The sequence below is a fragment of the Trachemys scripta genome, chromosome 2 (genome assembly GCF_013100865.1).
Source record: "Trachemys scripta elegans isolate TJP31775 chromosome 2, CAS_Tse_1.0, whole genome shotgun sequence".
Taxonomy (NCBI): Eukaryota; Metazoa; Chordata; order Testudines; family Emydidae; genus Trachemys; species Trachemys scripta.
In genome coordinates, this window is record NC_048299.1 from 247,183,778 (window position 1) to 247,203,234 (window position 19,457).

Genomic DNA, 19,457 nt, shown 5'->3' on the forward strand with positions numbered 1-19,457 from the left:
GTCAGTTAGCCAGTTCTTAATCCATTTAACATGTTTTATTGATATGTTAAATTTTTTATATCAGAATGTTGTACACAACTAAGTCAAACACCTTATAAAAATCTAGTATATTAAAATCTACCCAGTTACCTTTATCAGCCAAACTTGTAGTCCCATGAAAGAAAGAAACTCATTTGACAAAACCTACTTTACATAAAAACATGTTGACTGACATTATATCCCCATTTTTTAATTCTTTATGAATTGTAGCTCATATCAGCTTTTCCATTATTTTGCATAGGATTGATGTCAGGGTAACTGCCCTATTTTTTATCCAGGTCATCTTACTTACTCTTTTTGAATATTGGCATGACATTAGCACGCTTCCAGTTTTCCAGAATTTCCCCAGTATTCCAAGATTTATTAAAAATTAACATCAATGAGCCAGAGGTCTCCTCAGCCAACTCTTTTAGGACTTGAGAACAAATTACCCAGGCCTGCTGATTTAAAAATGTTTATCCCTAGATGATGTTGTTTAACATCTTGGTAACTAATGGACTAGAAAATACTTCCTTATCCTCATATGATACAAGTACATCATCCTGCTTTTTTCAAAACATGTATTGAATACTTTTGCCTTTTCTGTTTCATTAACAATTTCACCATCTGCATCTAGTACAGTGGTTCTCAAACTTTTGTACTGGTGATCCCTTTCACATAGCAAGCCTCTGAGTGCGACCCCCTTATAAATTAAAAACACTTTTAAAATATATTTAACACCATTATAAATGCTGGATGCAAAGCAAGGTTTGGGGTGGAGGCTGACAGCTCATGACCCCCCATGTAATAACCTCGCAACCCTCTGAGGGGGTCTCGACCCCCAGTTTGAGAACCCCTGATCTAGTAATGGAAGTATATCATTACTAGGTTATCTAGCAATTGCTCACCCCATCTTGCACACCTGCAGCTTCCATTGACTTCAATGGGTGCTCAGCACTTGAAAATCCAGTCTATTATTCAGGTATATAACCTGGGATTTAGGAGCCTATCTTTAGCAACCCAAATTTGAAAAATATATCCTGGACGATTTTGTTTATCTACTGTGCAAGTGCAGCAGGGATAGCAGCAGCACAAGCTTTTCCTCATGTTCTGTTAATATGGCTTAATCCTGACTTAGAGGGCCCATCTATAGGGTCAGAGTTTACTTCACTCCCCATTCCCACTCACTCCTTGGCCTTTCTGTTGGCAACCACCACAAAACTGCCATCAACTTTTAGTCACTATTGACATGGAATGGATTTGAACCAGTAACCTAGAGATGAAATGTGCACAGTTCAGTAGGGAATCACATTTCAGTGATTAAAACAGGCAGTAAAATAAACTGACTGGTTTTCTGACTGACTTACACATTATGAGTTCCAGAATAGCCATTTTTCTATTGATTAGTGTGACGGGGCATCGGCCCCCCACTGGCCCTGATAGGGTTAAAACCCATGCTGGAGGGCTGCAAGGAAACAGCCAATTCGGACAGTGGCTGCAGCCAATTAGGGCAGCAGCTGGACCAGCCAATCAGGACCCAGCCAGCCCATATAAAAGGAAGCTGCAGGACAAAGCAAGTTAGTCTGCTGCAGGAAGCCCAAGCAAGGGGGTGGGTTTTCTAGAAGGCTGTAGCACTGGTAGTGGCACTGTGAACCAGGGCCGGCTTTAGGAAGTGTGGGGCCCGATTCGAACAGTTTTGACAGGGCCCCCACAGGGATGACTAAAAAAAAAAACCCACGTGGGGCTTGTACTCACCGGGCGGCGCTCCTAGACTTGGGTGGCGGTTCCTTCACTTGCTCCGGGTCTTTGGCGGCACTGAAGGACCTGCCACCAAAGTGCCGCCAAAGTCCTGGAGCACCGCTGGGTGAGTAAAAATTAAAAAGGCGCCTCTAGCCAGGGAAGGGATTCTCTGCCTCTTGCCCCCCACTCTGGGCGGCCCTGCCACTGGGTGCGGGGCCCTCTTAGGCGCGGGGCCCGATTCGGGGGAATTGGTGGAATTGGCCTAAAGCCGGCCCTGCTGTGAACAGGGCTGCTAGGACTTGCAGGCCCAAGGCCCTGGGAAATGGGTGAAGGATCCAGAGGCAGGAGCTAAAGGTGCTGGGGCTGAGGGGAAGTGGCCTAGGGGATTGAGACAGACTGGTAAAGAAAGGAGGGGCATCAGGAAGCTGTTTACAGGGTCCCTGGCTGGGACCCACAGTAGTGGGTGGGCCTGGGTTCCCCTTCTCTTCCCCCCCCCCCTCGCTGCGGTAGAAGGGGCCGGGCTATGGACTGCCAAGCCGCTGTGAGGAGCAGCTATATGGTTGCAGAAGGAGTCCCCCTGGAAGTGGGGAACCTAGATTGTGACATGTCTGGAGGGCTGTGCCAGGAAGCAGAGGCAGTGAGACTGGAACTGCAGTGGGTCTGCAGGTGGAGACAAAGATGGGAGAGCCACCACCACCATATGGATGCTGTAAGTTTCTAATCATATCACTCCTTTCCCACAACATTTATTCACCTAAGATTAAGTCTCCCTAAGTGATTGAATAGAAAGTCCAAGGAGTCAGCAGCACAGAATTCATGAACTCTCACAAAGGAAGAAAAATATAATTCTAAATGTTGTGCTAAGTTGTTGACCAGAGCTAATTCCCAAAACACCCAGCAGGAGGTGCCAGTGTGGTGAGTGACCCCATGACAATTTGCCTATCCCTGTGCCTCCCCCAGCTGCCAAACAGTTGTGGCTGGGGGGTGCTAAGCACCCATGATCTCCTCCTCCCCCCCCCCATTGGCACTTGAGCCCTGGAGTATCCAAGGCCTTAGCGCCTGTGCCTCTTACTGTTTAAACTCAAAGATAACATCAGAGTTGAGAGATTAAGATCTATATTCTAGAGAAAATTCCTTAGTGCATTTTGTATGATTAAAAAAAAGTTAGTCTAGACTGTATCCTTATGCCTCATAGTAGCATCTCTATTACCTTCTCTGCAATAGAAATTAATCATTCTGAGAGTCAGTAGCTTATCTTGTGAAACAGCTTGCGGCCATGCACAAAAGTGCTCTGAATAGCGCTCATGCATACCAGATTCTGCTTTGCTAAATAAACACATCTTTGGAAACCTACTGTACTAGCACATATTAGGTGCAGTTACACAGTTACATAAATGTTTCTTCTAAAAAGACATGATTTTACCACTAGGTGGCATATGTTTTTATAAAACAAACATCACAGTATGTCTCTACAGATTTAGTTAAAGAAACCTCTAGAAAATAATAAAAAAACTGATGCTCAAAAAGAAATTATGCTGGTAAAAATTACAATTTATATTTTTCTCATGTAACATTAATAGCAACTGTTCTGGCTAGGGCTAAACACTGTTATGGGTCGGGGTAGCTGCCACCTTCCATTCAGAATAAATGTGAAGATTCCATAGTAATAGTGCCCTTGTTTCAGCACCTAACACCCAAAACAACAGACACATGGATGTGCTGAAGCATGTAGCCCAAGAGTTTTAAAATCCAGTGGCTGGGACTTTGGTGAAAGTGTTTTGTGTATGTTTGAGAGACAGAACAAGCTTGAGGAAGGCAGACAGGAAGAGACTGGGGACAGCCTGAACAAGCATGTTGTCTAACGAGGCTTGGTAGAATTTGGTTTATTTAAAAAAAAAAAATTGATGGATAATATTGATGCTTATTTTAAGCAATTCTCTCCCTCCCCCCTCTCTTTTTTTTTTTTTTTTTTTTTGTCAACTTATATGTTGCAGGATATTGTTGAGTGGGGAAATCAAAAAAAATGTTTAATTGCAGTAGATGCTGAGATTTAAAGTTAAAACTACCTAAATGGCACCCCTGCTTCAGCTCCACCAACAGCAGCAGCATAACATGTTTTGTACACATTAAAAGGAGGGACTCTAAAGTTCTCAAGCAGGCAGAGTAAAAGAAATGCTGTCTGTAAATTTCCATTATTATTGATGGAAATATTTTTCTGGTGCTTTGAATGTGTACATAAAATACATGTTCAATAACATTTACTGAAAAAATCTAATCCTTCCAAGCCTACGTATGACCCTGCAAGTTGTTTGACAGAGCTTTCTGGGTTTGGTGCTGGTAAAAGAGGCTTGAGGTTATAATTAAGACTACGACTTTGTCATAGACGTTTTTAGTAAAAGCTAAGGACAGATCATGGGCAAAAAACAAAAAATCATGGAAGCTGTGACCTGTCCCTGACTTCTACTAAAAACATCCCTGACAAAATGGGGAGGGAGGAGGGTCCAGCACCTGGCCCACCCCAGAGTGGCTGGGGGCTGCAGGGACCCCATTGCCCAGTGGCTGGGAGGGGTTCCCCTGTGGGACTGGAGCTGAGGGGTTCCCCCCACTGCCCTGGAGGGCTGGGAGCAGTGATGGGTGTGTGTGTGTGGGGGGGGTTCCCCGCTGCCCACAGCAGGGGGACCTGCTAGTGGCAGAGGCTGGGGAACTGCAGGAACCCCTGCCCCAGCCACTGAGCAGCTCTGGGGTCCCTCTGCCAGTGCTGCTGCCGACTGCGAGCTGTAGTGGGGCCCCGGCTGCTTGTGGCAGCTGATCTGCTGCAGGGGAACCCCTGCCAGTGGTGGCTGGGCAGCTCAGGGGTTGCCGCCAGCGGTGGCAGCTGGTCCTTTGGGAGGGCTGGGCTGCCGCAGGGCCCCCGCTGCCAGCAGTGGCTGGTCAGCTGCAGGGCACCCAATGTCATGGAGGTCGCTGGAAGTCACGGATTATATTACTTCTGTGACCTCCAGGACCTAATCTTGGCCTTAATTATAATCAAAGAAACTATCCTATCAAAAAGGGGTGATAAATATTTTAAAAAAATGCAATGTGTTATACATTAAGTTACAAGACTATATTATAATAGGACTTAATCCTGTAACACTTATGTTAGTCCTTACCAATGAGAGTAGTTCCATTCATTTTGGTGGGATTGCTTATGTAAGGGCTATTAGCAAAAAGTAAGTTTACTGGACTGTTCTTATTCTACATTGCAAATATAATTTTTAAGATGTATTCCTCAGCTTACTCTTGTGGAAAAAATGCTCTCTGGGTCAAATTTGCTTTCCTTACACAGGCAATATGTCCTTTGACTTCACTGACATCAGTTGGATTCCTGCCCATGTGAAGACTCTGATTTGGCCTATTAACATAAAGGTTACTCTGTTAGAACATCCCTGATACTAGAGAGCTTGCTGCATTATCAGAAGTTTATAAATATAGTACAAAGTACTTTTAATGAAAGGTCACTTAAGGATATTGCCTCAAAGTGTCTTGTGGTTGATGTATGGGTATGTAGGAGTGGTTTTTTTTTACTGTAGTGCAGTTATATGGAGAGCTATGTAGATATGATTCCACTTTAATTTCACTCAAACATTTTTAATTCTGGGGTGAATTGTATGACGATGTGAAGGTGCAGGTAGGTACAATAGCGTCTCCTGATGTAGCTCTGCCAATGCACCTCAGTCCTGGCCAGTAATACCCTCTGGTTACTACAGTCCTGGGCAGGCACCTCTCTCTTTAGTTGAGACTACAAATTGCACTAAATTGGATGGGATTTTTGTAAGTGGGCAAATGCCCAAGAAAGCTATCCCTCCCCAAATTCACTGGACAGTTCTATCCTTTATAGATCTGCCTTTAATCCTGCGAGTTTGGATAGTTAGAGTCCTGGATTTATTTCAGGCCTTATGAGACCCGATGACATTGTGCAACAATATGGGAGTGTGGTGTCATCCTGCACTGATACATTTTGAGGTTAATCAAATCCTGATGCTACTTCATAAATTTGTTTCTTTTCCCTACAGGGTAAAGTCAAATAGAAATAGGTGGGAAGCTTAGTTCAATCATTTGACTTGTGACTAGTCAAATTTAACTCACAGGTGAAAGAGTAAAGTAATAAATTAACCTAATAACATTTAATTCTTTTGGCTCCCTAAACTTGCATGTTCTCCTCCATCGCCCATAGATAAAAACACTATAATTTAAAAAACATTTGCTTGTAGGTTCAAATATACTTGGACACTGTGAGGTGTCCACCCCACACAGAACTGGAAGGGATTAAGGTGGCCAGGTAGATCTATTAATTGCCCAAGCTGCCCTAGACAAGAAGCCAGGGAGGGCTGGGACCTAATTGCTGACAGTACCCAGCTGAAGAAGTAGCAGGGCCTAAAAAGCCAGGGAGCTGACAACAGAAAGGGGCTGTAGTCACTCCCTGAGAAGAGGGTTTGGAGCTGGTACACCGAGAGAGGAACCAGGAGTTATAGGAAGCAGTCCAGGAAAGGAGCAGTGAGGACTGGGAGAGTAAAGCCCAGAACTGTTGGGTTGAGGATCCCTGGACTGGAACCCAGAGTCGTGGGTGGGCCTAGGTTCCCCTACTGGCCACTAGGGAAGTGGCACCATCAGGGCAGCACTGGAGAAGACCGCCTGGGACTCTATGTGCAGAATGACTCTGGGTAAACCCCCAAGAAAGGAAACCACATAGTGGCCTGGCTGGAGGGCCAAGTCACAAAGAGGAGTCTGTGGTTCCTGGAGTGAGGGGGGCCACAGGGCAAGATGACAGAAGAGATGCCACCAGAGGAGGGGGTGCAGCACCTGGCAGAGCTAATCCCCAGGAGGAGGTGCCAGCTGTGGTAAGTGAGCCCTGTCTCCAACTGGTGGAGAATGTGGGCACACAGTCACCCCTGATACAAGGGGGTTGAGAGACTGTGGTGGACTGAATAAGGCAGTCACTCCTGATACAAGGGGAGTGAAAAAGGCCACAACAGGGAAAGAAAGAGACAATGGAGCTGCAGTGTTGGGAATCCTTTTGTGCAGAGGGCTCTTGTATCCTCCTAGGTTGGACTCCAGATTCGTTGCCCCCTACAGAAGGGGGGGATGACAAACAGGGATGGATCCTGGCTCTGCTGAGGCAGGTGCTGGAGAACCAGCAGACACAGTGGGAGGCCCAGATGTACCTGCAAAACTATTTGGTACAGCTGACTGAACAGTAGCTGCATTTACTTAACTTCCTGCAGGAGGAAGTTAGTAGCGGCTGCAGAGAGTGAAATTGTAAAGGAGGTAGCTGGGTTAGGAGGCCAGAGGCCCAGCCCAAGGAGTGTTATGCCTGTGGAGGGGACACCTGGAAAGACTATGCCCCTACCGTACAGAATCCTGAAGGAAAGAAGCAGGAGTCGTCGTAAGGAGTGCTGGGAAAGGCTGCAGTCACTCCCTGAGAAAAGGGAGGTGTGTTTGGGGGGTTGCAGAGATGAGATGCCTAATGTTACTCCCTGGAAGGAGGGCGGGAAGAAATTGGCAAACCCAGAGGAGTGGGAGGCCTAGGAGGTATGGACGCAGCTCACAGAAAAGCAACAAGATGCAGAGAACAGACCTTGGTTGTTGTGTAGAGTGTCCGTGAGGCAGAACGCAGAGTAGAAGGTGGGCCCAGTGAAGTGGAAGACTCCCTGAGACTGCTGGAGACCAGGAACCTGGATTACCTCTCCCTAACCGCTCGCCCTGGAAGGGGAAACCATGAAGTGACCTGGAGGGTGGGCTAGGTCACCAAGAGGCTGCAACAGTTCCTAGAGTGAGAGAGGGACTGCAGACAGAGAGGTGGAGGGATGGAATGCAGCCATGGGAAGGGGTGTTGTCCTGGTGAGTTAATCCCCAGAAAGGCCAGGAGGAGATGCCATACTCTATGGTGAGTAGAGTATTCCCCATAACACACCAATGGCATTTTGGATTTGTGGCCATCCTGGGCTCTGGCCTTCTTTTGAAGGTGAGACTATATTTGTCATGAATGATTTTGTACTGGCTTTAGATTGACCCAATTGGCCCTCTCATTGGCTTTTGATACGACTATGAGGTGCTACTTCAACTACTAAGAGGCATTGGGCCTGATTCTCCACTGGTTTGCCACTTACATAGTCATTTATATCTTTGCAAAGGAATGTAAAGTTGTGGCAGGAGTAAATGGAGAGTCCTGATCTGGGAGCATTTTACATCTCCTGTACTTTGCAAAGATGTAAGTAATTATGTGAGAAGCGAGTCAGTAGGAAAGTCAGACCTATTTCCAGTGGCCAGTTTTTATTGCTCAGCCCCTCCTTTCTGAAATTCCTTCAGAACTCTTGGATGCATCAGGTCTTGGTGACATTGCAATTTACATAATCAGTTTATTCTTCACCTGCTACAGAGACTGAAGTGAGAAACGGGATGTATTGGAACAAAGTCATTTATCTTCTTTGCAATTTCCTTCCTTCCCTCTTTATGTATTCCCTTTACTCCATGGTAGTTTTGCAGATCCATTGACACTCTTGCATTCTTCCTGTTTCTGATATAAAGAATTTCTCATTTGTTTTTTTATCTCTGGCCATTTGCTTTTCAAATTCCTACTCTCCCTCCTAGTTTTCATCTTGCATTTTAATTGCTGTAGTTTGTTCCTTTCTTTTGGCATCACTTGGGCTCCATTTCCTCTTCTTGAAGGACACTCGACATTTGAATAAAACTTTTGTACTGGGCCGTTTAACCATACTAGTTTTCTTCTTGCCTTTCTGTTTCCATTTTTGTTACATGATCAGAATACTTCATATAACCAGGGCCGGCTCTGGCTTTTTGGCCGCCCCAAGCGTGCCAAAAAAAAAAAAAAAAACAGGGCGGCCAGAACAGCAAAGTGGGGGGGGGGAAGGAACAGTGATCTGTGCGCGGGTGCAGGGGGACTGGCTAGCGGGGGGAAGAGGGAGGGAGCGGGCGGGAGAGAGAAAGAAGGGGGGCGGCCAGGGCTACAGCGGGACGCTGCCACGCAGCCCCTCCCGCCGCACCACGCGCCACGAGGACTCCGCTTCGGTCGGCGGGGAGAGAAGGATGAGGACTGCCCTGCTGGGCTTGCTGCAGGGCGCTCCCGTCCTCTGCGCTGCTGCCCCCTACAGGGCGGCTGGAGCGGAACCAAAATAAAAAGCGGCCATGCCACCCTAGGATTGGGCAGAATGCCGTCTCGTTCAATCTGCCGCCCCAAGCACCAGCTTGCTCAGCTGGTGCCTGGAGCCGGCCCTGCATATAACTGTAGTCTGGAGTGCTTACCTAGCCTCCATGCTCCTTATAAATGTTTTCATTTTGTAATTTTGTCTTTAGGTTCTTTTTAATGAAGTCCCCTTTTTTGTTTTAAAATTCCCCTTCCTAAAGGCTCCACTCTTCACTAATGCTCCCAGTAGTGCAGTTACATCAGTGCTACATCAGAGTATACATTGTGACTATTACAGTTTACTTCTTCCCTGGAGCAGCCAGGAGACCAGAAGGCATATTGTGATTTGGGGAGTTATAATCTTCCTCCCAGTCTGCCCCAGAGACCATAACAAACTGCCCTTCATTAACTGTTATACCACAAGCTGATGATTAGCTCAAAAGTACCAATAATATAAATTTACATCATGTGGCTTCCTGATGCTTTCGTGTTGCCAAATGATAAAAATGCCCTGTAATGTGTTCTGTTTACAACATTAAATGTAAACATTCTGTTTACAACATCTGTTTACAACTCTGCTCTGGTTAGGCCTCAGCTGGAGTATTGTGTCCAGTTCTGGGCGCCGCATTTTAAAAAAGATGTGGAGAAATTGGAAAGGGTCCAAAGAAGAGCAACAAGAATGATTAAAGGTCTTGAAAACATGACCTATGAAGGAAGGCTGAAAGAACTGGGTTTGTTTAGTTTGGAAAAGAGAAGACTGAGAGGGGACATGATAGCAGTTTTCAGGTATCTAAAAGGGTGTCATAAGGAGGAGGGAGAGAACTTGTTCACCTTAGCCTCTAAGGATAGAACCAGAAACAATGGGTTTAAACTGCAGCAAGGGAGGTCTAGGTTGGACATTAGGAAAAAGTTCCTAACTGTCAGGGTGGTTAAACACTGGAACAAATTGCCTAGGGAGGTTGTGGAATCTCCGTCTCTGGAGATATTTAAGAGTAGGTTAGATAAATGTCTATCAGGGATGGTCTAGACAGTATTTGGTCCTGCCATGCGGGCAGGGGACTGGACTCGATGACCTCTTGAGGTCCCTTCCAGTCCTATAATCTATGAATTAATTTGAGAAGCGGCGACTAAGGTGGGACATGAGAGGTCTATAAAATCATGACTGGTATGGAGAAAGTAAATAGGAAGTGTTATTTACTCTTCTCATAACACAAGAACTAGGGGGCACCAAATGAAATTAATAGGCAGCAGGTTTAAAACAAACAAAAGGAAGTATTTTTTCACAACGCATAGTCAACCTATGGAACTCCTTGCCAGAGGATGTTGTGAAGACCAGACTATAACAGGGTTCAAAAAAGAACTAGATAAGTTCATGGAGGATAGGTCCATCAAGGTTGTTAACCAGGATGGGCAGGGATGGTGTCCCTAGCCTCTGTTTGCCAGAAGCTGGGAATGGGTGATGGGGATGGATCACTTGATGATTACCTGTTCTGTTCATTCCCTCTGGGGCACTTGGCATTGTCCACTGTCAAAAGACAGGATACTGGGCTAGATGGACCTCTGGTCTGACCCGGTATGGCTGTTCTTATGTTCTTAATCTAAGGTCTTTAATATCTGTCTTTTCTCCCATCACACCGAGCCCTCAGTTGGAACATCTCCTGGAGACAATGCTTGATTGTAATTTGGCTGCAAGTGAAAGTTATATTAAAAACAATCAGTCAAAACTATGGGCCAGATCTTGCAGTGTTCTCAGTACCTCACTGGGTTGGGCCTTAACTTATTAGAAAAACAGTGCAGTCTCTGGTTATAATTTTGTGCATCTATGTTCCCATATCTGAGAGATGTATTTGCCAGAACTATTATTATTCACATAAATTGACATGGCACTTTACAACATGTAAAATAGTCTAAAGAGAACACAAGAACAAAATCCCTTCCCCAATGAGTTTACAGCCCAGCGCCTCAAATGTTTACCTTAAACCACTGCTCCTTTAAACCACACGACACTTGTTAGCAGTGCCACTTATAATAAAACAAGAGTTAACTAGAGATAAGCGGGGGGAGGGGAAGGCAAATGGTTATAATACAAAATAAAAATCACAAAACATGACTTTGGGTCTATACTTATCACTAGTTCCCTTTCCTAACTAATAAAGTAGCGCCCCACCCCCTAGTTCAGTAGGCTGCAGAAGTGGCTGGTTTCTCAGAAACCAGGATACAAATGTTCATGAAAACACCTCTGCTTCACCACGGGTTTCCTCACCGAAAGGATACAAAGTGCCTCTCCCTCTGTTGTACTGAAAACAGCTTTTTGTTTCTGTTCACACACAGGGCAAACCCCTGCCTTGTTGTAAAATTCCTTTTTTACCTTTACAGTGGCTTCAGTCATTTGCAGTTGCTTTTGATGGTTTCTGATTAAAAAAATCTTAGTATTGTGCAAGGCTAAAAAATTGAGCCTTGCAGTGCATCACTGTCCAAACAGGGCTGGGTGGCAATGCCCCCTTGCATGAATGGGTCATCACTGAGACACATTATCTCCAGGTGACTAAATTTCTACTCTACAGCCATAAAGTGTACTTTCAGTATAAATGCATTATTCCTTAAGTATTACCCATTCATACTGTGATACTCTATACCTTGGGGGAGCATCATGTAATCCCCATATTCTTCATTTATATATAATTGTATTTTGCATATAAAGCAGGCCATGTGAGGTATCAGGGGAAAGGTTATGATCTGCTGAAAGTCATTTTTATATCTAATTATGTATATCATTAATGCATATGAAGTTATGAGAATGTGTTGTTTGGTTGTGACTAAAATATGCTGTGGTTTTGGAAGAGCCAAGATACTAGCTCTCCAGAGACAATGCCAAGGAAAGTAACTGACACCCACCCAGGTGTCAAACAACCATTGTCCAGCAAGGGAGCTACAATTCAATGACTCACCTGCATGAGGCCATACCAGGGGAAATTCTTAACCTTGCCTGGGAACTCAGCTATGCCCACCAGACATGCCTGGACTTGTGTTCTCCAAGCACATGGGACTGAGGGTATAAAACAGAACACAGGCCAAGTATGGGGCCCCTTTCTCCTGCCCCCACCCATGCTGCAAGCAACAAAGACTCTGAGACGACTGCAGACTCCAACAGAGGAGACTGTCCCTTAAACCTGGGCCAAACATGTATATTAAGGACTGCAATATCTAGTAGGGTGAGAAACTGCTTAATCAAGATGTTGCCCAGTCTAACAGAGTTTAGAGTGTGCTTATATTTTATTTTGGTAACTAATTCTGACTTTTTGCCTAACACTTATACTCACTTAAACAAATTCATTGACTACAAAAGATAGATTAACGGTTTATCTATATTTACCCGTGAGTTTGCCTGAAGTGTTTGGTAATCAACTCATATTTGCAAAAGCTGGTGTATATCCACTTTTCATTGATGAAGTGGTGAACCAATTAATAAATCTGCACTGCTCATCTTGAGCAGTGCAAGACAGTATATGCCTGATGTACCAGGTTGGGAGCTGGGGGGATTTGGCTGGTGCCTTTCTGTGTGTGATTCAGTTGTGCTGAGTGATACAGTGCCCAGAGGGGTACACTGCTTGTCATTAGCAAAGCATTGTGAGAGACAGCCCAGGCTGGAGAGTTAAGGGGGCACAGTGGTCCTATGGTCTCAGGCTGCACACCAGGAATCACGTCATACACCCATCTTGCAATAATTATGAATCTTGACAAATTAGAAGCCTTCTGTTGATACTCTGAATGGATAAATACCCTCCAAGACACATGCTTGGTGTAGTGAGTTTGTCAGGTCTGAGATAAGAGTTGCTGGCAAAGAGCAGGAGACTTTTTGCCAAGGGGCCTCTGTATCACAGCTCCACACACTTCATTCAGGTCACTGCAGTTCTCTGACAAACAGCAGGAAACAAATAAAAAAAGGCAGAAGACCAGAGTGCCTATGGCTCAGAACTCACTCAGCCATAGTCTATGAAATCTGTCACCTGCAGATATATAGTATATTTTAGGTCTACAGGATGCTAAAAGAACAGACACCACTTCATCAGCTAGTTCATTACAAGCAGAACAGTTGAGTGTAGTACACTCGCTGATAGGCCCAGATGTGAAGTGGTCCTGCTAGTGAAGGCAGGGGGCTGGACTTGATGACCTTTCAAGGTCCCTTCCAGTTCTAGGAGATGGGATATCTCCATTTATTTATTTATTTTATTTTATTTTAATTTATGTCTACATACAAACTCAGACCCAAATCTTGCCTGCTTCAAAGAGTTCTTTCCTTCTTTGCAGATAAAATCACCCAAAACCGGCTAGGGCTTCCTGTGACAGAACTATCCACCTGTGAATGGGGTACAACACACACAACATATGGCTTGATTGCATTTGGACTGTTGATGAAGGAGCTAGGTCAAAAGTTATCTTAGTAAGAAGGGAGAAACATTTGAGAAACTGGCCAATATGCTCACCGTAGCAACAACCAGAAGCAGATCACCGATTGTCAAAGGAGTGCAAAGCATTGGGGGCCTGCTGACTTATTGCTACTCATAGACAAACAGAATGCCACAGTGGCAAGCCCCTCTTCCCTTGACAGCCCACACAAGGACCAGTCACAACTGTAGCCCTTGCACTTGGGCACACCATGGGGGAGGTCAGTCATAGTTTAAGGCCAGAGGGACCACCAGATCATCTAGTCTGACCTCTTGTGTACCACAGGCCACCCCAACACTAAACCCTACAACCAGAGAACAACCCACAGAAGACCAGACTGTCAAATGCCACAGAGACATAATAGGAGGGACAAAGTTGCACCAAAGCCTGAAGCCCCTGCAATGGCAGTGAACTGATTAAGTGAGATATACCCAGATAATCCTGGCAAGTGAACTGCACTCCATGCAGCAGAGAAAGGGGAAAAAAAACTAAGCTCACTGCTAGTCTGACCTTAGGAAAATTCCTTCTTGACCCCACATATGGCAATCAGTTAGATCCTGAGCCTATGAGCAGGAACCAGCCAGCTGAGCACACTTCTGCATTCCTCCGAAGAGGATAAGGATGGACAAGGAAAGGGGGGGAGAACCAGAGCCCCATATCCCCTCCACACTGGACCATGGCACAGCAGCACTGAGTAAGTTGGCATAGGCACAGTCTCTCCCTGAGCTCTGATGGGGCAGTGTGGTTCTTCACCACCTAGCCTGGGCAATAGCTAAATATCACAGCTTGGCCCTCTGTTAGCAACAACTTTCCTCTTATGTCAGTTCCAGTATAAACTCTACCTTTTGATTAATTCTTCTTAACATATACGCAACATGCCTCAGGTGGCATGTGACCAGGATTCATCACCGAAGATCATTCGCTTCCCTGGCCTGGCTACTGATAGGGAGTGATAATGCTGATCCATGCCCCCTTTGGTTAATTGTTAAGAGACTTTTCCATATAAACAATTAGCTGGATGCAGTGCAGAAGACTGATGTCACAAACAGAAGATTTAGGCAACAGATGGAGAATGTGGTGATAAGCTCTTAAAAACATAAAACCTCTTTTACTTTAACAGTTCCTGGTGGTAAAAGAGAAGGATGGGGGAAAATAAAATGTGGTATGCAATAAGAGTAGAATATAATTTTTAAAGAGAACATTATTGTAGCTTTTATGCTGTTTCAATGACTGTAAAATACAGTGAGGTTTAGAGAAGTTAAAGAAACGAGCATGAATAATGGGAGACTTGGGGCCTGGTCCTGCAAGGTGCTGAGCACTCTCAGTTCCCACTAAATTCATTGGGAGATGATGTTCAGAACTTGGCAGAACTGGGCCATTAATTTGAATACATGCAGAGCAGTTTCACTTGAGAAAAAACCCCAAACAAACACATATGTCTACAGTAGGAGAATGTTGGCAAGGAAACAATATTACCAAAATAAATCCAGGGACTTAGTAGAGAGCATATTGCACAAGAGCATATAAGACAACAAATGCTGAAATGGGATATATAAACAGCTACTAGACACAGAAGCAGTGAGGTCCTTATTAGTAAGGCCACAGCTGGGGTGTGGCATGCAGTTTTGGCATCCATACAAAAATGAGCGAAAGATTTAGAAAACATTTTATTATTGCCTATAGATGACAATTAAGCTTTGTTGTCATGTTAATAGTTTGTGCCATGAACAGTGGAGGATGTTTAAAGCCATAAGTTCTTTCTGAAATGTATGACGTTTTAATACAATTAATCGTCTGTCTTCCTCCTTGCCAGATCATCGTGACCTATGAATCAGACAGTCACTCTAAATCCCGGGCTGCCACCCAAAGATATTTACTCTTGGTAATGCAGCAGTGTAACATGACCTTATCATTAAAAATAGCCCAAGGGATTGGCCCACTTAGTCTGTGAAACTTCTAGCTTAGCTTGTGCTCCTGTTTTGGATGATGCTATTTTAGAGCATGGTGCAGTTCATTTAATGACAATACAGATGTAAGTGTGAATAAAGAACAATATTTTGTATTAAATCAAGAAGTGAAAACAAAATAAATTCCAGTAAGCACTGTTTTGTACAGGGCCTAGCACAGAGTGGGGTCCCAGTTCATGATTAGGGGCTTGCCTCTTAGGTCCTGTGCTAATACAAATAATAAATATGTTCCCCAGTGTAGAATTATTAAATAAAAGGGAGAAATATATATGTTATACTCTTCAGCATTGCATAAGCAGTTAGGTATAAGTCTCACACTTAAAAATAAGGTAGTAGCTCACAAAACCAAACAATAGCTTACTGTACATATGCAGTGTGATGGGGTAGGAGGAGCAGTAGACATATTAAATATTATGTTAGTGCCCAAAGTCCCAGTCTGTTGGGCAATGTACAGCCATAGAAAAGAGTCAATCCTGCTGTGAAGAGCTTACAATCTTTGTATTAGTTCTTTGATGTTGACTCTGGAGGGGATTCTGTTGCCCTCCATCTTAGTGGTACTCCCAGAAGGAGCTCCTGGAAACTGGGTAGTGGTCTGGGTTAATACCCAGCTACTATCAGGACCGGCCCACAACATTTTGGCACCTGAGGCGGGGAGCTCAAATGACTCCCCCACACCCCCTCACTTGGGCCAAAACTTTGAAAGGTCTCAATTCTGCCTTCTTCCTGTTCTACTCCTCTCATGGTACTGCTCTGCTACCTACCCCAATATCTGGAGCAATGGAACAACTGGACAAAGCAAAGTCAGACCTACAGTCTTACTGGTCAGATGAGGGATTTCAAAACGTTCTGAAGAGTGCACAGAAGTTGGCAGAAGAACTTCACACTGAAGCTATTTTCTCACCCATTCAAGAATACAAGAGACACCAAAGAAGAAGACATTTTGATTACGAGGCATAAGAGACCCCAAACAACAATTCAAAGTTGAATTCTTTAACCAGGTGCTAGATTGTGCAATACAGTCACAATACAGTTGAAGAACGTTTCATGCAGCTCAAGGAACACAGCAGTATATTTGGGGTGTTGTATGATATTCCAAAACTCCTCACTATAACTGAAGAAGACCTACACCAGCAATGCAGGGCACTAGAGACAGTGTTGACACACGATGACATACACAATATTAATGCGAGTGATTTAGGTGATGAACTGAAAGCTCTTTCAAGATACATTTCAGCAGGATCAACTCAACCTTGCAACCATCTCAATAGAGCATGAGCTGGCCCAGACTGTGGTCCCTCAGGAAGCAGTTCAAATCTTTGCAACCAAGAAGGCATGGAAAGCACCACTTTAATTATCAAAGAGATAAAAAGCCAGTGTTTACTATGCAGACAAGAGAAGTTACATTTGCTGTTCAGGCATTTGAAAGTTAAGTATTACTTAAAATTTTTGAACAAGGCATTTTAAGTTGTTAGTTCTCCTTTATTGGGGTAGGTAGCAGAGCAGTACCATGAGAGGAGTAGAACAGGAAGAAGGCAGAATTGAGACCTTTCAAAATTTTGGCCCAAACAAGGGGGTATGGGGGTGTCATTTGAGCTCCCCGCCTCAGGTGCCAAAATGTTGTGGGCTGGCCCTGGCCATGGCCTCTCCACTTTGTCACCATTGGGGATTTCACGCCAGTTGGATGGAAACTTCTATTTTCATTGTCTTTGGGGAAAATAAAGTTTTTCACTTGCTGTGGCCCATGCAGTACAAGGAAGTCCCTCAGGCTACTGCTCAAGTGGGTCCACAGTCCTGGATCATCTAGACTTAAGGAACTAAACTCAGCAGCAGCTGTTTCTTGCACCTCCACCACAGTCTTCTCTGATCTACACTTTTCTTCAGGAATGTGCATGTTTACATCTATCTGAGATGGAGATATGGATGCTGCAGTAGCTGCCAGGTCACCTGCACTCTGACTAACTGGAAGATCAGGCATCTCCTCACCATTCACATCCTCACTGGGGCCGGAAGGCTCACCGTGAACATTTGTGTCTATGCATCTCAGGAGAGCTCCTTCCTGCTTAGATAGAAAAGTTTCCTTTGCTTGCTTGCTTTTTCTGAATCTTGCCCCAGAGGGGCATTTTCTTCTTTCACTCATGACTGCTGTTCTGTGCCAGCTATAGTGGCTCTCAACACTCAGTTGAAGGGGACAAATGAGCAGGCTGATAGCAGGGCCTGAATGAGGGAAGATATCAGCGTCTTAAGGGCCTAACTGGCTCCTAGTATTTCAGTTGACTGCCTGTTCTCCTCAAGTGGGTTCAGGGAAGCGGCAGGAAACAGGAAGCTCCCTGAGAAGCTGGTGTTAATCAGTCCAGGCTCCTGGGGTGTTAGAGAGGTACATAAGAGGCTCCTCCTCCTCTCTCTCCCTGCAGCTCCTGCTGCTTTCTGTTATTCCCTCTCACCTTTTCTCCTGCCTGCCTGTTATGTCTCTTGTGCCCTCCTTCCTCCAGCACAGCACTCCACCATCTCTGTGCATCTAGAGCAGAGAGAATACCTATTAGGGTTACCATACGTCTGGATTTTCCCGGACATGTCCGGGAAAATCGGGGGGCCCGGGGGCTTGGGGGCCGGGGCGGGCCGGCGGGGCGGGGCCGGACCCGGGCCGGGGGCTCCGGGGCCGGGCCGGGGGCTCCAGGGCCAGCCGGCGGTGCGGTGCCTGGCCGGGGGCTCCAGGGCCGGGCCGGGGGCTCGGGGACTCCGGCGGGGCGGGGCCGGGCCGGGGGCTCGGGGGCTCCGGCGGGGGCTCGGGGGCTCCGGCAGTGCCAGGCCGGGCCGGGGGCTCGGGGGACGGGCGGGCGGGGCCGGGGGACGGGCTGGGGACCGGCGGTGCGGTGCTGGGGGCCAGGGGGCCGGGCCGGGGACCGCAGTGCTGGGCGGGCCGGGGGTAGTCGGCCGGGGGCCGGCACCCCAGGGCCAGCCTGGGCCGCGCCTCCTCCCCCCACACTCCCCCTTACCTGCTTCAGGCTTCCCGCGACTCAAATGTTCGCGGGAAGCAGGGGAGGGGGCGGAGACTTTGGGGAGGGGGCGGGGGCAGGGGCCCGTGGAGTGTCCTCCTTTGGGAGGCACAAAATATGGTAACCCTAATACCTATGCACCAGCAGCAGACACAATTTTCTACACTCTGGGTCCTAGGGGCACCCCCCTCATCCCCCCCCACACACAGTCTGGCACATGAGGCGGATGCCTCAGTTCGCCTCATGATAAGGCCAGCCCTGGCCACTATCCATGTTGTATCTACTCTGCGGATAATTCTCAGTCAGCTCAGGGACACCTTAGCTGGGAACCTGTTTAGGGTTAGCACCTTAAAGGCATGCTGGGTTACCGCTGGGTAAAGAAATGGGAGTGGCTAGTCAGAAGCCAAGACAGGGCACTCTGGAAACATAGCTACACTGCTTGGCTCTTATATTTTTGGTTCTGGAGTTCACTGCATGTAAAGCTCCATGCAAGCAATGCAGCCAAAGAGTTTTGCCAAATGTGTATCATGTTGGTTGAGCCACCAGAACCCATGAAATAAACCTGGAACTGGCAGAGAATTGTTTTGTTTATATCTGTATTCAGTGAGCATTCACTTGCCTCTCTCTCCCAGCCCTGTTGCACTCAGATATACTGTGCTTTCACAAAACCATATAGCTGACACAGCAGTGTATGCCATGAGTGGGAGAACTATCCAAATAAGATTTACATGCAAGATAATGCCTACTTTAAAAAGAGACAAAAGAGACATAAAAAAATCTAGTGAAGGACTGTCTAGTTAAAGGGATTGGTAATAGACTATAGACCCTTTCACCTCTAGTTTATATCCAGGACAGGTCAGCAGTGACTGTCTAAAAGTTGCTGTCTGGTTTATGTGACATGTTGATTGGTACCATGTCCAGTTCCCAGGGTACTGGTGTCCATATCACAAAAAACTACCACTGCGACTGCTGTCAGTTCACTGGCAGGATCATCCTTTGCCAACATGTGGACTCCGGTGAGAGCTAGCTGGTGCACTAAGCATGAGGCGCATGTCACACCACAGCCCTGGTACTAGGGTATGTCTGCACTGCAATCGGAGGTTCTCAGGT